Source organism: Dasypus novemcinctus, chromosome 27, assembly GCF_030445035.2.
Source record: "Dasypus novemcinctus isolate mDasNov1 chromosome 27, mDasNov1.1.hap2, whole genome shotgun sequence".
Taxonomy (NCBI): domain Eukaryota; kingdom Metazoa; phylum Chordata; class Mammalia; order Cingulata; family Dasypodidae; genus Dasypus; species Dasypus novemcinctus.
The window spans coordinates 2,838,015-2,858,863 of record NC_080699.1 but is presented as its reverse complement, the minus strand read 5'-3'; the positions used below and the strand labels follow the sequence as shown (position 1 = coordinate 2,858,863).

At 40.8% G+C, this 20,849-nt stretch overlaps 2 pseudogenes; both read right to left on the bottom strand.

The window, feature by feature from the left end:
• Positions 1-262: 262 nt before the first annotated feature.
• On the bottom strand, positions 263-1,000 carry LOC139436159 (thiamine transporter 2-like; annotated as a pseudogene).
• Positions 997-20,849, bottom strand: part of LOC101425275 (thiamine transporter 2-like) — a 36,092-nt pseudogene continuing 16,239 nt past the window's right edge.

Genomic DNA, 20,849 nt, shown 5'->3' with positions numbered 1-20,849 from the left:
GGTTTCAGAGGCTCATTGAGACCGTGTAGATGTCTTGTTCCAATATGGTCAACTAAATATTTTGGTTATACCCAGTTCACAAGGCCAATAGCCAAGGTGTTGATGTGATTTTGATGACATTCATAATGGTTCAGACTGTCACAGTATCTTAATCAGACAAGCCATTAAAATACAAGTGCTTTAATGCCACATACTTTCAATCAGAGTTACCCATCCCTGAGACCATGGTAGATGAGACAAGGCTAAAGCCATGTTGCTTTGCTCATATCAGCATTGGGTCAACTGATTCGTTTAGATTCTGATCAGGATGAGAACTACATATTTTCCTTTTGCATTTGACTGAATAGATTATGTAAATGCTTCTCATTAAGAAAATTCCAGCAATGACTGAGAAATAACTTCTGTAAATAGAAAACTGAACATTGACAGGAAGCCCCAGGCCTTGGTTATCAAACACCATCACAGTCTTGATGGCCCAGATCACCAAGGCAACAAAGATGTTGATTCTGAACACCAGGAATAGCGTTCCCTGCTGAGACTTACAGCTATTTGAAATGCTGCTATGGTTATAAGAAACATAAAACTTGACTTGAATTTCAAAAGACCAGCATAGTACACCCAAATAATAGTTCTGTAAGGAATGCATGAGAAATAGAGAACCCACATCTGCTGCTAAGAAGATCCCCAATACCACCTCTCTCAAAAGATCCCAGTTGACTTTCCTATAGCCTACTGTTAAAGATGCCACAGCCCCTCCAAAGGCTGCAAGGGCTTTACTGCTCCTTTATATATTGTAGAACTTCTGGATGGTGCCTTGTAATCCCACAGGATTTGAGCATATTTCAAACCCGGGTTAAAACCTACAATGGGAAAAAACCACCAAATGGACTAGTAAAAAAGATGCTTTGAGGTATAGCATTCCTTCAGAACTTGGAAACACAGAATTTGGAAACTCAAAAAGCCATATTTTTTTTACTTTGTGGTGCTCAACTGACATCATCCACAGATCCTGAAATGATGAACGATTCTTGGTGTACTGGTTGGTGATCTTTGGGGCTCATGTAAGATAGCATTGTTTCCTGAATGGCTTTTCAAGAGCTTCTTAGCTGGGTTTTGCATGAAAGAATATACTCTTTTGGGAATTGGTAGAAAAAGTGAGAAAAGTAAGGTCACAGGGACAGAGGCCAAGGATATGATGCTGAGGTAAAGTTTCAGTAGGTTGGCCAGGGACTCCAGGAGCTGGGCCAGCATGGAGGCCACTACAGAGGCCACCAGCATCACACTCCTATAATAGCTGCTCACTCTCTGGTAATGTTCTAGGCTGACCACACTGTAAATGTAGGCATAGTAGGCCACCTCAGTGGTGGAGACCAAGGTATAGAGGAACTCAGCACCTGCATGGCTTCTAGTTCTTGACCAAATATGAGCTGCAGCCCAGTCACAATGAAGCTCATCTCCTGCAAGATGATGACTGTCTCCTAGTAGATATAGTGAAAGAGAATGAACAGTGCCAGGTTAAGGGCATATCCAAAAAGGAAGGATGTCTGTTGTGATCACACTGAGGCTCATATTTTTATCTGGTCTGCTAAATAAGGCACAAAAAAAATGACTCTGATGTTTTCATCACTGAGGAAAATCCAAATAAGCAGAGAATTACTGTGGGAAAAAAAACAAAGAAAGGCTTGGTGAAGTTCAGCCACAATCCATACCTGGTTAAATTTGCTCTAATTGGGCCAAAGGGGATAGTGCAGAAGCCAGTGCTGTGGGGATATGGAGTTGTTTCATTTTAATTTTTCTGCTTTTCTGAGTTCTGTCGGTTTGTATTCCTTTCTGCACTGAGTACCAAATTCTCCCCTTTAAAAAATGATCCTCAGTATGCTCAAGGAGATAAAGAAAAATACAAAGAAAGAACTAAAGGATAAAAGTAAAATAATGAATGAATAAAATAAGAATCTGAATAAAGAGATAGAAATTTTAAAATAGAACCAAACAGAAATACTGGAGATGAAGACGACAATGAATGAAATGAAAAATTCCCTAGAGGGTTTCAACCCTCTAGATTGTAGGTGGCAGAAGAAAGAATCAGTGAATTAAGGAGAAAATAATTGAACTTATTCAGGCTGAGGATCAGAAAGAAAAAAGAATTTTAGAAAGCAAATAAAGCCTACTATTCCTGTGGGATGCTGTCAAGTATTCCAATATATACATTATGGGAGTCCCAGAAGAAGAAGAAAGAGAGGAGAGGAAAGAAGGAATATTCAAAGAAATAATGGTAGAAAAGTTCCCAAATTTAATGAAGGACTTCAATGTGTACCTCCAGGGAACCAACAAAGGCCAAATAGGATAAACTCAGGGACGGCCACACCAAGACATATAGTAATCAAACTGTTGAATGACAAGGACAAGGAGAGAGAACTGAAAGTTGTAAGACAGAAACTACATATTATGTACAAGAGAGACCCAATAAGAATTAAGTGCCAATTTCCTATTAGAAACTATCAAGGCAAGAAGGTTGTGGTGTAAAAATTTTAAAGTGTTGAAAAGAAAAAGCAACTGCTGACCAAGAATTTTGTAACCAATAAGACTGGCTTTCAAAAAAGAGGGAGAGATTAAGATATTCAAAGATAAAATCTGAGGGTGTTCATCATCAATAGTCCTACCCTAAAACAATGCTTAAGGAAGTTCCTCAGACTCAAAAGAAAGGACATTAGACAGTGGACCAAAGGTCATAAAGAGAGAAAGACCTCTAGAAAGTTAACGTGGGAAATTTTAAGTACCAGTACTATTGAATTTTGGGGTTTTTTGATACGTAACTCCACGTTTTACTTCTTACAGTTTCTAAAATGAAAATGCGTAAAACATAATGATAAAACTATTGTTTCAGACATACAATGTATAAAGATACAGTTTATAACAGGTACAACAAAAAGGAAGAGGAACAGAGAGATATAGGAGCAGTTTATGTGCAAGCTATTAAAGTTAAGTTGGTATCAAATAAAATATGATCATTACACATTTAGAATACTACATTTTAGAGCCATGTTTACCACAGAGAAAATACATGAAAAACATAATCAGAGAGAAAAGAGAAGGAATTCAAAATGGTACCATACAAAAAATTAAATTAATATGAAAGAGGACATTAATGGAAGATTGAAAGACAAAAAAAAGCTTAAGAATTACAGAGACCAAATAGAAAAATGGCAGACAGAAGAAAGTCCTGCATTTTCAGTAGTTACTTTTAGTGCAAATGGATTAAACACTCCAGTCAAAAGATAGAGATTGGCAGAATGAATAAAAACATAACATGTATAAGCCATTAAAAAGAGACTACCCTTAAATTCAAGGACAAAAATAGGTTGAAAATGAGAAGATGGCAAAAAATATATACCATACGTGGTGGTTTAAAGTTGTTCTTCTATCTAATCCATCCCTGTGGGAGTGAACCCATCGTAAGCAGGACCTTTCGATGAGGCTGCTTCAGTTAAGGTGTGGACCAACTCAGGATGGGCCTTACTGCTGTTACTGGAGTCCTTGATAAATTCACCCATGAGTGAGAAAGCCACTGAAGCAAGAAGCTGAAATCAACAAAACCCAGAAGAGAAGAGAGAGACCAGCAGATGCCACACGTGCCTTGCCATGTGACAGAGAGGCCAAGGATCACCTGCACCCAGTCTTCCAGAAGAATGTATTTTCATAATGCCTTGATTTGGACATATTCTCATCCTTGAAACCATGAACAAAACAATTCACATTGTTTAAGCCGAACCATTTCATAATATTTGCTTAAGCAGCCCAGGAAACTAAAACTGCACGCAAGTAGTAACCAAAGAGAGGCGAGAGTCTATACTACTTCAGTTAAAACATACTGTAAGTCAAAAACTCTTACAAGGAACAGAGAAGGTCACTTTATACTGATAAAGGGGTCAATTCAACAAGAAGACATAGCAACTACATATATGTATGCAGCTAATGGCTGAGCTCCAAAATTTATAGAGCAAATAACAGATTTGAAGAGAAAAATAAACAGCTTAACTTTAGTAGGAGACTTCGATACACCACTTCCAATAATGGATAAAACATCTCAGCAGAGTATCAATAAGGAAATAGAAGATTTGAACAATACTGTAAACCAACAAGAGCTAACAGACATAAATAGAACACTTTCCCCAAGAACGACAAATACACATTCTTCTCTAGTGCACATGGATCATTCAAAACAAGTCCCAATAAGCTCAAAAATATTGAAATCAAGCAATGTATCTTCTCCAACCAACCACAATGGAACAAAGCTAGAAATCAATAGCAAGGGAGAACTATAAAATTCACTAGTATGTGGAAATTAAATAACACACTCTTAAACAACCAGTGGGTTAAAAAAAACACACACACAAGAAAAGTAGAAACCATTTTAAGCCAATTGAACATGAAAACACAACAGACCAAAATGTATGGGCTGCAGCTAAGGTAGTGCTGAGAGAGAAATTTATAGGTCTAAATACATTAGAAAAGAATATCTCAAATCAGAGACTTAATCTCATAACTGGAGGATCTAGAAGAAGAAGAGCACACTAAACACAAATCAAGCAAAAGGAAGGAAATAAAACAAAGATTAGTGCAGAGATAAATGAAGTATACATTAGAATCAACAAAACCAAAAGTTGGTTCTTTTGAAAGTATCAATAAAAATAACAAATCTTGAGCATACATCAGCCCCAGCACCAACCACAGGTTCTATACAAGTGACAGAAGAGGCATGTGTAGAGAGGTCACATTTGAGTCCAACTCCATCACACTCAGGAACACAAATTCCAAAGTAGGGCCCACTGGCAAGGCACTGAACTCCAGAGCCATCTGCCATGACCGTAGGACCTGGGTGTCTCCAAAGCCCTGAGGAGCACAATTACCTGGGGGCGCATCTACTTTGGCTGTCTCTGGGATCCTGCTGAGACTGCATAAGTGCGACCCTTCTGATGACCTCCCAGCTCCAGCTGGGCCCTGAGCCTCAGCAGAGTTGCAACACTTAATCTCGGGTTCATTGCCCTTACCAGGTCAGGTAACAGGGAGGTGAGGATGGTCAACCACCACACAAGGGAAACCAGAGAGTCTATAGCTGCAAGCAGGAGAATCCCATCCATCAGCCATGTGAGATCTAAGCCCCGTCTCAGTTCAGAGGTAGAGCGGACCTCGCCACCCCAGGGTCCTCAGGATGGAGGAATAAAATATGGATTAGAGTGGACTTGCTGGTATTCTACCATAGAACTATTGTGACTCTAGCAATGGAAGAAACTGCATCATCGATGTGGAGACAGGGGCCACAGGAGTTGCTGAGGGCAGGGAGAGGGAAAAGAGGTGTGATTGGGGGCATTTTCAGGACTTGGAGTTGTTTTGAATGATACTGCAGGTACAGATGCCATAACCCATTGAATGAACTGGGGGGAAAGTGTAAACTACAAAGTAAACTATAATCCATGCGGTGTAGCAGTTCTCCATTGTATTCTTCAAATGCAATGAATGTGCCACACTGATGAAGAGGTTGTTGATATGGGAGGAGTGGGGGTGGGGGGGCGGTATATGGGAACCTCTCATATTTTTTAATGTATCCTTTTTGTGTCTTTACAAAAAAGAAAAGAGGAAAAGAAAAAATAATAAATCCTCAGCTAGACTTACAAAGAAAAAAACAGAAAGGATGCAAATAACTAAAATCACAAATGAAAGGGGAAGACATTATTACTGACCTCACAACTGTACGCCAAGAAGTTAGATAACCATGATGAAATGGACAGACCCTAGAAAGACACAAATTACCTAATCTGATGCAAGAAGAAACAGAAAATCTCAACAGACCTATAGTAAGGAAAGAAAATGAATCAGTAATTACAAACCTCCCAAAAAAGAAAAATCCAGGACCAGATGGTTTCACTGGTAAATTTTATCAAACATTCCAGGAAAAATCAACACCAATCCTGCTCAAACTCTTCCAAAAAATTGAAGAGGAGGGAACACTTGAAAAAAAATACTTGAAAAGATACTTGCACCAACATTTATAGCAGCATTATTCATATTTGCCAAAAGAAGGAAGCAACCCAAGTGTCCATCAACAGATGACTGAATAAATAAAATGTGGTGTATACATGAAATGGAATATTATTCAGCTGTAAAAAAAGAATGAAGTCCTGACATATGCAACAACATAGATGAATCTTGAAGATATCATTTTGAGTGAAAAAAGTCAGATTCAAAATGATGAATATTGTATTATTTCACTGATATGAAATAATTAGGATAATCAAATTCAAAGAGTCAGAAACTAGAATACAGGTGAGCAGGGGTCAGGGTGAGAGCAGGGAATGGGGAGTCAATGCTTAATTGGCACAGCGTTTCTCTTTGGGGTTGTAGAAAAAGGAACTAAATTCAGGATCAAAGTATCTTTTGTCTGAGGATACTTTTTCTCTTGAGAATGATGAGTTTAAAGAACCCCGAGGTCAGAGTCTACCTCCTGGTAAGCCAAAGGAGATATCATTTGAAGGAAAGCAAACTTCCTCTATCAGTATTTCACTACTTAGTTTAGCTACTAAAATATTAACAAAACAATCCAAAATAGGACTCCTAGGTGCTGCTTTTCTGCATAAAAGTGAGGTTGGCATTTCTACGGCTCCACAGTGCACGGCTGGGATGTCCATGATCCTCTCACCCATTTCCTCAAGCTTTTTGCATCATGGTTCATAGAGGGCTATGTCTTCATTCAGCACAGGAAAAGAGTGATGTGACGGTTAATTTTACATGTCAGTTTGGCTAGGTTATAGCAGCCAGTTGTTTGGCCAACACTTGCCTAGTTGTTACTGTGGAGGTATTTCATAGTCAAGCTTTGCATCTACAATCAGTTGAGCTTAAGTAAAGGAGATAATCGTCCAAGATGTGGGTGGGCCTCATCAGTTGAAGTCTTAACAGCAAGAACCGAGGATTCCAGAGGTCAGAGGAATTTCTGCCTCAAGAAAATAAAAAGTGTACATTTCATGAAGTAGTCTGACAATAAGAAAACAAACAAGTGATCTTGCTTTACTTAGATTACCAAACATGGAGAAAACACTTCCTCTCCTCAAACATTATCCTACTCACCCAAAAGGTTATCAATGAATATCACTCCTTTATGTAATAAAATCTGGTTAAGTGAACACACTGAATTCAATGGGAACACAAATAGTAAGATCCCATCACCACCCTCAGCCCTATTCTGTCAACTCTTCCTCCTCCATATCTTGAAATTTCTCAGGAATATCCCATGGCTTTCTAGACAGTTTTGTAAGAAAGAAATCTCCTTCTAGAAGAAAATAAGGCTTACCCTACTGTGGAGAAGAAAATAATTTATTCTCAATCTTGCAAGAAGGGGCACACAATCAGAAAACCGTGGCTGGCGCCCTGAGCAAAGAAAAATTACACAATTTATATCCCTAAGCCTAGCACTTAAGCCCTTCCTCTGTTTCTCCATAGATTGGATACTTGAGAGGTTACAGCCTATCCGAGAAGTCTAACTTTCCCATACAAGTTCCCCAGTTTTTGATCAACAGCTTCTCCCATCACTTTCCAACCATTTTGGCTTTTACTTGCTCCTTTTGCTAAATAAGGTGTGGAATTAAGTGCTGAATTGGTATTGACTTAGCTCTTTCTTGTGCATCCTTTTCCCTGGCTATAGGATTGGCTTAAGCAGGTCTTCTTTGCTCCTGCTTAACCCAGAAGTGGGAGACTGAGGCAGTAGGCAGCCAAGTTACATTAATTAATATTTTCTTCCTTTATGTGAAAACTAAACTGATCCCCATCTCTTACACTTCCTAATTGTTTTCAGCCTTAAAAGTAGTGTCATTTCAATAGTTAAGACTAATTTTTAGATATTAAAATGTTCACTACATTCTAAATTTAAAATATCCGTTTTATAGCTAACTGAATGCTTCTCTCATCCTAACAAGCCTTATCCATCCATTCAAGGAAGAAAATAGTTTAGGCTGCTTCTCATTTCTTCTTCTTTACCCTCTTCTTAGTTTTCTAACATTTGGAAGGAAAAGAAAATAGAGCAAAGGAAGCAAAAAGTCTTTTCAACTGGTGGTGCTTCCAGTACTCTCTTAACTGTGAAATCATTAGAATTCAGATTCTCTCCATCTAATGAAACATTTCACATGAGATATTTGTGGTTTCTTCAGAGGGCCCCACAGGGAGCTCCACATAAATGTGTTATATTCTTCCCCTAAATCTCTCAGTTCCTTTCCCCTCCAACCCCCACCCAGGGTCTAAACCAAATCCTACACTGCTGAGCCCCTTTGCCTCAGCAGGTGGCCACTTAGGTCACGGGGTAATCAATGTTTTGTTTGCTAATCTCACCCATTTCTCCACTGCCCCTTTCAACTAGGGTGGACGTGCTAATTGCTCGCTTTCCCATCTCCCTTGCGCCATGAACAGCCAGAAGACCCCATTCTGGGTCTTACACTATCTGACGGGAGATTTCTGGAAATGGTTTAATTTTCCTTAGAAAAGTATAGGCCAGTGGGCAGCGTCCCTCCTCCTGCTGCCAGCCTTAAGTTCAGGTCCAGAGCTGCATTGCTTCTGTCCCAATAATGTGCAAATCAACACCCGAGGGAAAGGTCAGGCGCTCACGGGCTGTTCATCCTTGCCCTGTTAGAACAGCCGCTGCCCCCCTCCAGCCTTCATCCTCTTTAGGGTAAAGCATAGAAATTGCTTTTACAAACTCCCTCTGCTTTTAAAATGTAAGCGCTCCTTCTTGGAACAATGGCTGGTTGTAGGACTGGAGCAGGAAATGTACAAGATGAGCCTGGAGCATCTTGTAGTGCCAGAAAACAAGGAAAGGTTAAAAATTAAAAAAAAAGAAAAAAGGAATCTGTCAAAGGAGCACAAGAGCCAACGGAAAGAGCTCCCAATGGCCAATGCTGGAACAATTTGATCAACAGAAAAAAGTAGTATAGTACTCCTACTTTAGTGTGAGTATGAAATGAATATCCATGATTCCATATCGATAGAAGTAAACAATTAAATAAATAAATGGGGAGAATCAACAAACAGAATGCCAAATAAGTATGTAGCTATCCCGCCTTCTGGGAGGGGCACATAAGCCCCCCTCCTTTCGCGTGGACCGTGTGTAGTGGCTTCTTTCCAAGAGCGCAGCGTGGAAAGGAAGGGAAATAAAAGTGACTCCACAGTGGAGAAACCTGGCAGACGCGGGCTCCACCAGATAATCCAGCCCCACTCAACAGTGACGTGTCCGGTTGGTCAGACGCACCCTTGAGAGGAGGGGATGAAAATGGCACTTTTCCTCTGTGGTCCTGCTCCCCAAGGCCCAGGAGCCCAATCCAATCAGGAGGAAGATGGCAAACAAATTCCTAAGAAGGGGAGTCTGCAGAGCACGGGCGCAGTCCTCCTCACAACTGTCAAGGACATCAGGTAAGTAACAAACGTTCCAGGAGGAGCCAGAGGAAACATGTCATTTAAATGTAATGTGGTGTCCTGGACAGGATCGTGGAACCGAGAAAAAGGACATCAGGTTAAAAAACTAAGGCCATCCAACTAAACGATGGAGTGAGTTAGTAATAATTTATCAATATTGGTTCATTCATTGCAGCGAGTGTTCCAGGCTAATGTAATGATGTTTGTTAATAATGGGAGAAATTGGGTGCAGGGTATTGTGGACTATCCTTTCAAGGTTTTTGTAAATCTAAACTGTTCTTTAAAAATTAAGTCCCTTAAAAAATGTAAGCCCTCCTGTGAGTACCGTAATGTAAAAGTTGTTTTTCAGATTGCCTCTAACTGAGATGCTTGAGAGGGACGAGGGTTGAATGGGAAGGAGAGGCTGTGAGCTGATGCAGGCTCGGATCTCTAGAAGCTGGGGCAATAACTTTCTTCATAAAACTCTGGCGCCGACTTTAAACCCCACTGGTCCTTCTTCCACATTGCTGCCGGAGCACTATTTGATTATAATCATGGCATCCATCGACGCCTTCCAGATCAAGTCCCAACTCTTTAGTATGGCTGAGAAGACCCTGCATGAGCTCAAATGCAGGGGAGGGGGCCTACTCTGTTGAGAGACGGACAATGAACAGAGTGGTACTAGACTTTCCACCTGCTGGGGTTGCTTACCAGGAACTCTCTTGGCCCCCTACCCCCACCACCCTGAATTAAGGGATTCCGAAGTTAGAGCACGAAGTTCATATAGAGCTCGATGGATTTATTAAAGTCTTTCCATACAGGCCAAATGGAGTGGAGAGGCTTAAATCAGCTAGTTACGTATAAAATATAAAGCAGATGGTTGATTATAGAGCTGCCTTGAACTTTACTAATGCTGATCAATATTTCCATTTCTCTTCTTCTTCTAGGCATTTGAGAGGATTTCACATCACCAACAACTTGTAGAACGACTGTGCAACTTGCTGTGCTGAAAGAAAATGTAAGCATAAATGGCACGTCATTTCCAGGTTTGTAAGAGCCGATACGCAATTTTCCATGTAGCTCCTTCACTGACACATCAATCAAAGCATGTGATGATATAGAGGTGGCAAAATATCCAAGCAGCCCGGAATGCTGAGAAACCCATGGTAGACAACTGCCCTGGAGAGTCACCTGGACTCAGTGCACACTTTATATGAATCATGACCAGTTTTGGCAAAGACTAATTAAGATTCTTTATTACTGCAGCATACCTTAACCTCTCCTGACTAATAGAACAGCTCCACCTAATTTGCTTCTTCCCTTAGAACACACATATGCTTCTTCCTCTGGCACACTTTCCCGGCATACCTATGCAAAGCACATCACACTTCTGTCTTAGGCCAAGCACTGAGCTGTGTTCTTCCCTTAGTATTGATAAGCATCAACATTATAAGGAGTAAAGAGCTACTCTTGATTAGGCCTTATTTTGGACCAGGTACCATTTGTTACCTCTTTGAATAACCATATAACCTAAGGCAGCAAGAATGATTATTTTAATTTTAAAAAATATTATTGAACATTTACATATTTTTAAAATAACAAATGCCACAGATCACTGAGACAGAAAATAGAAGAATGGAATCCATTCCTGTCTAGCTCTAGAATCTTCTTCTCTTAACCGGCTTGCTTCCCCATATGCAATGTTGTGTTTCACCATTGTGTATGCACCATTCTAGCTCTTTATCTCTGTTGCAAGAAACTCTCCTGCCATCTCTTCTGTCCATAGTCAATCTATTCCCATTTCTATGCCTCTATTCCAGTCTTCAATTCATGGAAGTTTATTTCTAGGAAGGAGAGACTTTCTCTTACCCTAGTAAAGAGGCTCATTTCCATTTCATATACTACACTTGCCCCTTTACAAGCTACTACATCTTGTAAAAATCTCTCTGGTGTTTTTATCAAGCAGTTGTACTCCCCTTGAGTATATTTGGGAGTCAGTCCTTAAAATATGCTGGTAATGCAAAACTCTCAAAAAGGACTAGGCAGCAGTTCTGCCAATAGGTAAGGATCAAAACTAAGGGCCCTGTTTTAATTGCCTTCCTCTTCCGCAAGATGTGGTGTCGGGGCCATGGTCAGGCGTAGCCAGCGGTCCTCTCTGCTTACATCAGAAGTGAGCTGCCGTCACCAGCACCAAGCCAAGCACCGTGCTGAGGGCAGCCACAGAGAAAGCGCAATGACGGGGCTCTTTAGAGAGCACAAATCAAGATGTACAATTATATTTGACACATGTTTCTCTCAAGGCCATATCAGCGAAGAGGTACAATTTGGAAATAAGATGGTGCTAAAATATGGTTCAGCCTCAATGCCCACCTGAAACGGTTCTAGTCTCCATCTGAGCACCAGCTTCCCTCTTAAGGAGAGGTCCCTTCCTCTGAGATCCTTCATCTTGTCACCCTAACACTCTACGTATTCCCTTTTATCATAATATTCACTTATGCTGCCCACTAGATTGGCCCCTGAGGAGAGTGGCTACGTTTTATTCACTGTTGTCTGAGCAGTGCCTAGCACGGGCCAGGAGAGAGGGCTTGGAAAATGGCTGTGATCTGAAGGAGTGAAATGTCTCACAAAGGCGTTCGACCCCTGGCATGGCGCCCGACCAGCTCAAAAGAACCTGCGCCCCGGGTCAAGCCCTGAAGCTCGCGGTGTTTCAGGGCAGTTCCCAGCAGCTCTCAGGCCACTGTCTCTTCTGCAATAAACTTGATGCCAGGCCCCAAGCCTGGGTAGCTGAGTGACTTACTCTGAAGCAGGCTTCCCAGGGAGTTAAAGTCTCTTTTGGGATTGTGTTTGTTTCTTACTTTCCAACCCTCGCACCCTGCCCTGTCCTTCCCTTCCCTTCTAGAGTAGTTAGCACATGTCACACAAAACCCACTCCTCTGCAGAAGTCCCTCCTCTCCATTTGGTCATCCGCCAGCCCTTGGGGAGTTCCACCAGCAGTATTTGAGCCGAAGCTGATGCTTCACTCTGAACCATTTGCTACAAACAAATAAATAGGCATGGCAGAATGCTGAGGATGCGAGAAGATAATGAAGTATGACAGAGTGCCCTGAACCCTGGGTAGAAAGCATAAAAATGTATTAAAAAGCTATAAAAACACTTCAATTTATAAGGCTCTAGGCTCCTTCCAGACGGGGAATATGTATGTTGCTCTTTGCCCTGGTGCCTGACACAGCATTGGGTACACAGTAGGTGCTGAATAAAGACCCCCTGAATAAATGAATGAGCCCTTGAGCATGGCTGGTATGGTCATTAGGTCTCAGAAAACCTTTACCTACCATTGTTCTTGAGGAAAGGTGTGTGTGTCCCTGCTGTAATTTCCCATGTCTCAAAATGGGAAACTACGGCAGGGTATTCTCAGGTTCTGGAGTGTAGGCCTGAGGTTCTAAGGTGGGTCTTAAGAGTGGGAAAATGATGAGAATTGGGCAGAGATTTTGAAAAAATTCCTTTTGATCAGCAGACACCGGAAGCAGAGCTTGCAGAAGTCTTGGTGAGCTGTTTCATTGGTCTACAGTCTTGTCTTCCATGAGTAGGTATTTCTTCAAGCAAATAGCTAAGTTTTTTACCTGGTCCTAGCACTGCTTAACATAAGGAAAATAAGAATATCTATTCCCAGTGTTGTTCAACATGAGGACAGGAATTTTGTTGATTTCAATTCTTAAAAGCAACATAATTTCTTTCAACTGCCCCCATTTAACAACTAAAATCTCAGTTAATAAATGGAGGGAAGGGACAGTTATACAAAGTAATCCAGCATCTATCCTACCATCATTAGCTACCATGAATAACTGGAAACTGAATAAAGATAATATGTAAGAGGAAGGATAGGAAGAGAATGGCAGAAACTATCGTTTTTTTGGTATAACTCTATATATCAAAAATACTCAGCTAGACACAAGATTATGATAATGATTAAATGAGAAAACATAGATGAGATAAAATCATTATTCATCAGTAAATTTCTAAGGTACAAAAATAATCACAACACTCCACTGTTTATAAACATGTCACATCTCTGAATCCAAACTCCACAAAGTATCTACTCAACTTTCCCCTTCCAGCTCGTCACTTGTGATTCTCTCGTAAAACTCCACACTAGGGGCAGTTCTCTCGGGTACACCCCACTTCTTTAGAACTTTTAATGCACTGATCCTTCTGCCCGCCAGGTTTTGCCCTTCTTCCAGCCTTGCCTACCCCTTGGGTAATTCCCATTTACCTTTCAGCAGTCATCTTAGTACCATACATTTAAGAAAATTTCTCAATACCTCCCAGTTATATTGAGTTAGTTCTACTCGTTTCTGTTCCTGCCACCACGCAGCATTCTCTCCGTTGGCAGATACCCCGCTGAGGTGTGACTGCCACCAGACTTGCCTCTCCGCTACTCATCTGTGAGCCGCCCAAAGCCACAGACTCTGCCTTATTCAGCCAGCGTAGACCGTGGAATACTGCAGTGAGACTGATACTTACTTTATTGAGCTATTTTTATTGAATATACTTGGAGAGTTTAAAACTTCTACATGAAAAGATATTGACTAGAAGAGACTGAAACCAATCCGCATATTGTAGAAAATGTGTTTTCCATACGTGTGTTTTATACTTGGAAAACTTTTTCAGAATCACTTCTGCAAGAGATTGTAAGGAACTTTCTTAATTGTCATAAACCAAATGGAAACGTATTGACTCTCGAGAAAATAGGTTTGCTTCTTATGCACATCACGGCTTAGCCTGGAGGGCTCTTTGTCAACCCCAAATAGTCAATTCTAATTAGGGCAAATTCAGATAGTCTAGCTACCCAAGCAAGGGAAATGACAATATCCAATTTGGAGGATAAATTTCTCAGGCTGCAGGAAATATTATCAGTGCTAAGCAATCAATACACTGATGGTGAAAATAAAGACTGCACTCTGAGACCACAACCCAGACCTCAAGGGCAATCACTTGATAGGATTGCCCAGAGATATAAAACATAAGATACACTTACAAAAGAGTTTGTGTGTAAATGTCTCAACGATATTCTAGAGAATCAGTCATTAGTGAACCACTTTCAGTTCTCCTCATTATATATGAAATCTTGCTTAAATGATCAGCAAGCATGTACCTGTAATTATAAAATAACCAGCATTTTAATGTGCAGTGGTGTACATCTTGCCTTTGAAAGCTCTCTAAGTACAGTGGGGAACAGCCCTTTATCCAGAGATGGGTGTTTGTCCCACCCTCCTGGGCCCCACTCAGCTCCAGGCACTTGTGCCCTTCACGTGCCGGCTCAGTTCCGTCGGGTTCACCCACCAGACGTGACGGGAAAGGAGGTCTAGCAGATGCCTCTGCCCTCCCCTAGCATCTGGTCTCCGGCTCAGGGCCAAGTCCTTCCTTGGTCTTCTGCCTCGGATCCTGCACAACGTTCCAGTTTTCTGCTGGAACAAGAGCTTTTCCAGGAATCCCAACCTGTGCTGATGGTTTGGACTTCGCCCAGAGCTGGGACGGACACTGGCTATAAACCGAGGGCTCACCTAAAACTGTGGTCTATGAGACACGATTCAACATAAACATGAACATAAACCAAGCCTAAGCTCTCCGTGGACGTTCAACAGCAAGTTAGAGCGACAGTGCTCACTAATGGTTAAACACTTTCCCCAAACTATCTCTGAACTGTGATAACATCAGCAGTGAAGGCATTATTTTCCCTACTTTGTAGGTATAAAATACCTTGAAAAAGGCCATGCAGCTACAAAATGACAGAATTGGAACTCAAATCTATGTCTAGACATTCAAAGCCCGATTTCCTCTTACCTTGAAATATTAAATCAGACTACTGATCAATATTCTATCCTCCTCTTCTCCTTCCTCATCTGCCTGCACTCTGGAGTTATAGTTTCCCTCACAGATACACCTGAGTTTTGACAATTATGGACCTGATAGAGAGTAATCAAAATAAATTTATGGGGAAGTAGATTTGGCTCAATGGATAGGCATCTGCCTACCACATAGGAGGTCCAAGGTTCAAACCCAGGGCCTCCTTGACCCATGTGGAGCTGTGCCCTCGCACAGTGCTGATGCGCACAAGGAGTGCCCTGCCATGCAGGGATGTCCCCCACGTAGGGGAGCCCTACGCGCAAGGAGTGCGCCCCTTAAGGAGAGCTGCCCGGCATGAAAGAAGTTCAGCCTGCCCAGTTGTGGTGCTGCACACACAGAGAGCTGACACAGCAAGATGACACAACAAAAAGAGACACAGATTCCAGGTGCAAGAATACAAGCGGACCCAGAAGAACACACAGCGAATAGACACAGAGAGGAGACAACTGGGGGAGTGGGGGATTAAAAATAAAATAAATAAAATAAAATAAATTTATGGAACACCTGTGATCAGACACTGGGTGGGGCACTAGACTGCTGCTGCTATAGCTACATATAACTGAAAAGACAAGTCAGCGGGTTCCGACTGTATTTTGATCATTGTGATCACATTTTGCAGAGCTCTGGGTCTTTGGTTCATGCTCTTCTTATTTAAGTTTCCTTGGCTCAAGAACAAGTCTAGGTCAACAGGTGATGTTTATCTTACTTTCAAAACAAACCCTGAATCCAGCTACTTCTCCCAACTCCCACCACCCTCTGGCCAAGCCTTCCCCCTCTCCTCCCTGGATTGCTGCAATGGCTCCTCACTGGTCTCCCTGCTCCATCTTTGTTCCTCTATCACTGTCCTCTACGTGGAACGAGGGTGATCCTTTCTAAATGTGACTCCACCTGTTGTCACTCCTCTGCTCAGAACCCTGCTCGGGCCTCCCATTTTTCCAGCAGATAAACGATGGCCCCAACAATGGACTCAAGGCCCTCATGATCTGGTACCCTCAGTACTCAGGCTTCCCCCGCTCGGCACCTGCGAGGACAGCCTCCTTGCTGCCCTTGGAGCAGGCAGGTGTGCGTCCACCTCCAGGTGTCTGCTCAGGCTGCTCCTGCTACACAGAATGCCCCTTCCCCATGCGCATCGCCTCCTTGCATCTTTGCTCACATGTCACCTTCTTAGTGGTTTACTCTGAGTCCTTCCCCTCACAGCGCTGACCCCCTTAATTTGCTCTACCTTTTCTTTTTCCATAGCTCTCATCATAATTTTCCACAGTCCTTAACATAATACATTTTGCTTATATATTATGTCTATTAGTTATTTTCTGTCTCTTCCTGCTAGGATTAAAAACCTTAACGTATGGAGAGATATCTGCCTATTTTAATCTGTGATGTATCTCAAGTGCTTAGAACAGCACCTGGCACATAGTAAAGGCTCAAGAAATATTTGTTGAAATAAAGAATGAATGGCAAACCAGGTGTCCATCAATGGAAGAATGGATAAACCAATTGTGTTGTATACACACAATGGAATATTATGTGTATATTGTGAAGCATATGACAACATGGATGAATCTGAAGGACATTATGTTGAGTGAAGCAAGCCAGACACAAAAGACAAATGCTGTATGATTGTGCTATTATGAACTAAATATATTGTGTAAATTTGTGGAGTTAGTTAGAATACAGGCCACCAGAAAGTAGAATGGGGATAGAAAATGGAAGCTGAGGGTTAATCTGTTCAGAATTGGTTAAAGGTTGTTTGTAAATCTTTGGAAATGAATGGAAAAGGCAAGAGCACATCATGATGTTTGTGACTAGCAGAGCTGTTAGAGGGATATGAGAGTGGTTAAAAGGAAAGTGTAAGGTCATGTATATTACTAGAAGGAAACTAATCTAGGACGTATAACATTGTGAAATCTCAGGTAAAATACAAATACAGGTGATATTGCCTATATAACAGTGTTTTACAAAATATAAATACAGGGAGGTAGATTTGGCCCAACAGATAGGGCATCCGCCTACTACATAGGAGGTCCAGGGTTCAAACCCAGGGCCTCCTGACTCAAGTGGTGAGCTGGCCCTGACTAATACACCTCCCCGCCTCCCAGGAGACAAAGGGCCAGAAAAGGCAAAAAGAGGGAATTAAGGGACCCAAGCAATTGATCACCTCCCTCCCACATGGGAGCTCCCATGTTTGGTTCCTGGTGCCTCCTAAAAAAAGATGAACCGAGCTGACAGCAAGCTCAAACAACAGAGGGTGGGGGAATAAATAAATAAATAAAATAAGTAAGTAGATCAATGCAGTGGAAACATAACATTATTTTTTAAAAAAAGAGAGAGAGGGGATTACCTTCGAGATTCGAGGTGCTAAGTTCTGAGTGGTCAGCCACAGTCCATCTTTCCATTACTGGATCCCTGTATTGTACAAGCCAATGCTTTGTGCAATCCATTCAACTTGCACACTCGGCGGCTCTCATTTTCATCACAGACTTGTGCTGTCATCACCTCAGTCAATTTTGGAATGTTTTCCACAAGGAAAAATCCCATATCCCCTGAAATCCTTCCCTATTGTTGTCCCTTAGAATTGATATAATATCTTCTTTGCCGTTGTAGCAAAAATATTACAATATTACTGTTAAGTATCATCTGTTAGTTACATTAGTAGTAATTTTTCTGTGTATCCATATTCTTAACACTTTGTAAAAGAAGACCATTCTTATATTTGTACTATTAACCACAATCTTAATGCACTTTCACTGAGGATGTTTTCATTGGATATAGAATTCTAGATTGACAGTTTTTTGCCTTCAGCACTTTTATGAAATTGTTCCACTGTCTTCTGGCCTCTGTGGTTTCTGACGAAAAATCTGTGATTACTGAAGTCATTAGAACTCTTTATGTATTGTGCCATTTTTCTTCCACTGCTTTAAATACTTTTCTCTATCTTTGGTTTTCAGGAATTTGATTTTATCCTATTTGGGGTTTGCTAATCTTCTTGAATCAGTGCATTTATGTCTTTCACCAAAATTTGGGAATATTTTGGTCATTATCTCTTCAAATTTTTTTTCAATACCAATCTTCTTCTCACTTCTATATGGTATTCAAACTACATGCATATTAGAACTTTTGGTATTGTCTTACAGGTTCCTGAGGCTTTATTTGTTATTTTCAACCCTTTAGTCTAATTTATGTTCTTACATTAGACAATTTCTATTGATCTGTCCTCAAATTTACTTTCTTCTATCATCTTTATTCCATTAATGAGCCCTAATACAGTGAATCTTTTTATTTCAGATATTTAATTTTTCAGCTCTAAAAACCATTTCATGCTTATTCAGTTTCTATTATTTTGCTGAAATTTTCTGTCTTTTCATTCAAAATGTATTTTCCTTTATATCAGAGAGCATAGTTTAATTGCTGCTTTAAAATTTCAACCTCTTGGTTATCTGGGATTGGCATCAGTTGATTAGATTTTCCCTTAAGAGTTGGTCACATTTTTCTGGTTCTTTCTAGGTTGAGTATATTTGTATCGTATCAAGAATGTCATTTCATGTAGACACTGGTCCTGTTTTCATCCTCTGGAGAATGCTGGTACTTTGGTTTTAGCATCTAACCTGAGTGTGTTCAGACCATACTCTCTTCCTTGGCCTTTGTGGCCTTTGCGGTCACTGGTTTCAATCTCCATTCAGGTCAATAATTCATGGTTACACAGGTCTGGATCTGTCCCACGAATGGACTATAGCATTTAGGGCTGAGGCTGGTCTCGTGCTAGCAGCTCCAACCTCAGCTAAGTTCTGTGCTGGCTTGGGTCTGTCCCATGCACACACAATTTATGGATTTATGGATTAGGCCAGGACTTGTGCAGTCAGGGCTCCTTTTCATGGATCTCTCTTCTGTAGGATTCTCCCATATTCTCGGGCTCAAAGAAGGCTCCTTTTCCTTAAAGGAAAAATAAGAGTTTCTTTTGGAGGTTTAGCCATTCACTCTGCCAGCCCACTCTGCCATTGGGTAAAAATTGTTTTATATTTCAGAAGATAGTCATTTTTAATATTTCTCATGTACTTAAAAGAAATGTGTGATCTGAATTTAGACACATTGTGTTAGTTGTTTTTCTCAAACTCCATTACTTTGACTGAATTTTTCATACTTGTTCAATCAATTACTGAGGTATGTTAAAATCTTAGTCCAAACATAAGTTTTTCTCTTTTTCCATGTCCGTTTTTATGTTTATTTCAACGCCATGTTAAATGACATACAAATTTGTGAGTGTTACTTTTTCCTGGTGAATTGATGTTTGTATTATCATGAAATCTCTCTATTCCTAATAAATCTTTTTTGTCATAAATTCAAAATTGTCTTAAATCAGTATTCTACTTCAAGTTTTATTTTTAGTCTTTTTGCATAATTATCTTTTCCCATCCTTCCACTTTCCACCTTTCCATTGTCTTTGTTTTAGATATGTCTCTTTGCATACTTTATTATCTTTATATATATATATGTATTTTTTTTAAGATACTTAGATTACATAACTGTTACATAAAAAATATAGGGGATTCCCGTATGCCTCAGTCCCCACACCTGCCACATTTCCCCACATTAACAACATCCTTTGTTAGTGTGGTACATTCATTGCAATTGATGAACACATTTTGGGGCATTGCCACTAAGCATGGATTATAGTTTACATTGTAGTTTACACTCTCCCACACAATAATGTATGTTATAACAAGATATATAATGGCCTGTATCTGTATACATTAATATTTTATTTTAAACTGATACTCTTGGGCTTCAATCTGGCATTTTGAATTTGCTTTATATGAGTTTTACGTTTTTTCATGCTCACTTAGTCTCCTTTCTTCTGGATGAATTACTGTATTTTATTAGCCCTTTTTTTTTGTCTGTTAAATTGGAAGCTATTCATTCTTTTGTTTTTGTGATGGTCCTACAGATTATAACATGAATCTCTTACTTATCTAAGTCTAAATATAACTGGTCCTTTACCTGATTCCCGTTCAATAGGCAACGCTTCTGGGAAACACTCTCTGAACTCTAGTTGTTTGTGTTTTACTTCTAAGCTTTTAATTCACAACAGACATTATTTTTCTTTTTGCTGCTTTATATAATCAGTATTCACATAATTTATTCACATAATTACAATTTCATTGCTTTTTATGCCTTTCAGAACCTCAAACTTTTGACCTAGAATTATTTCCCTTCTGTATGAAGCGTACTCTATTTTCATGAGTGGATTTCTGCTGCTTACAAATGTTCCCACTTGTTGCGGTCACCCCTCGGGCTGAAGTGTGGTTTGCTGGCCTGGCGGGGGAGCAGCCGCGGCAGGCCAAGCCGCTGCCCCCATAATAGGGTGGCTGGTCGGACTCACCGCCACCCCCAAAGGGAGCTCGGCATGGGCGCAGAGTGCCCTCGGGTCTCCCCTTCTCGGCAGCCATGCTTCCGCGGCCGCCCCTCCTCCCGGATGGCGCCACACGATGCCTGTGGGGCGGCACCCTTCTTCTTCTTTCTCC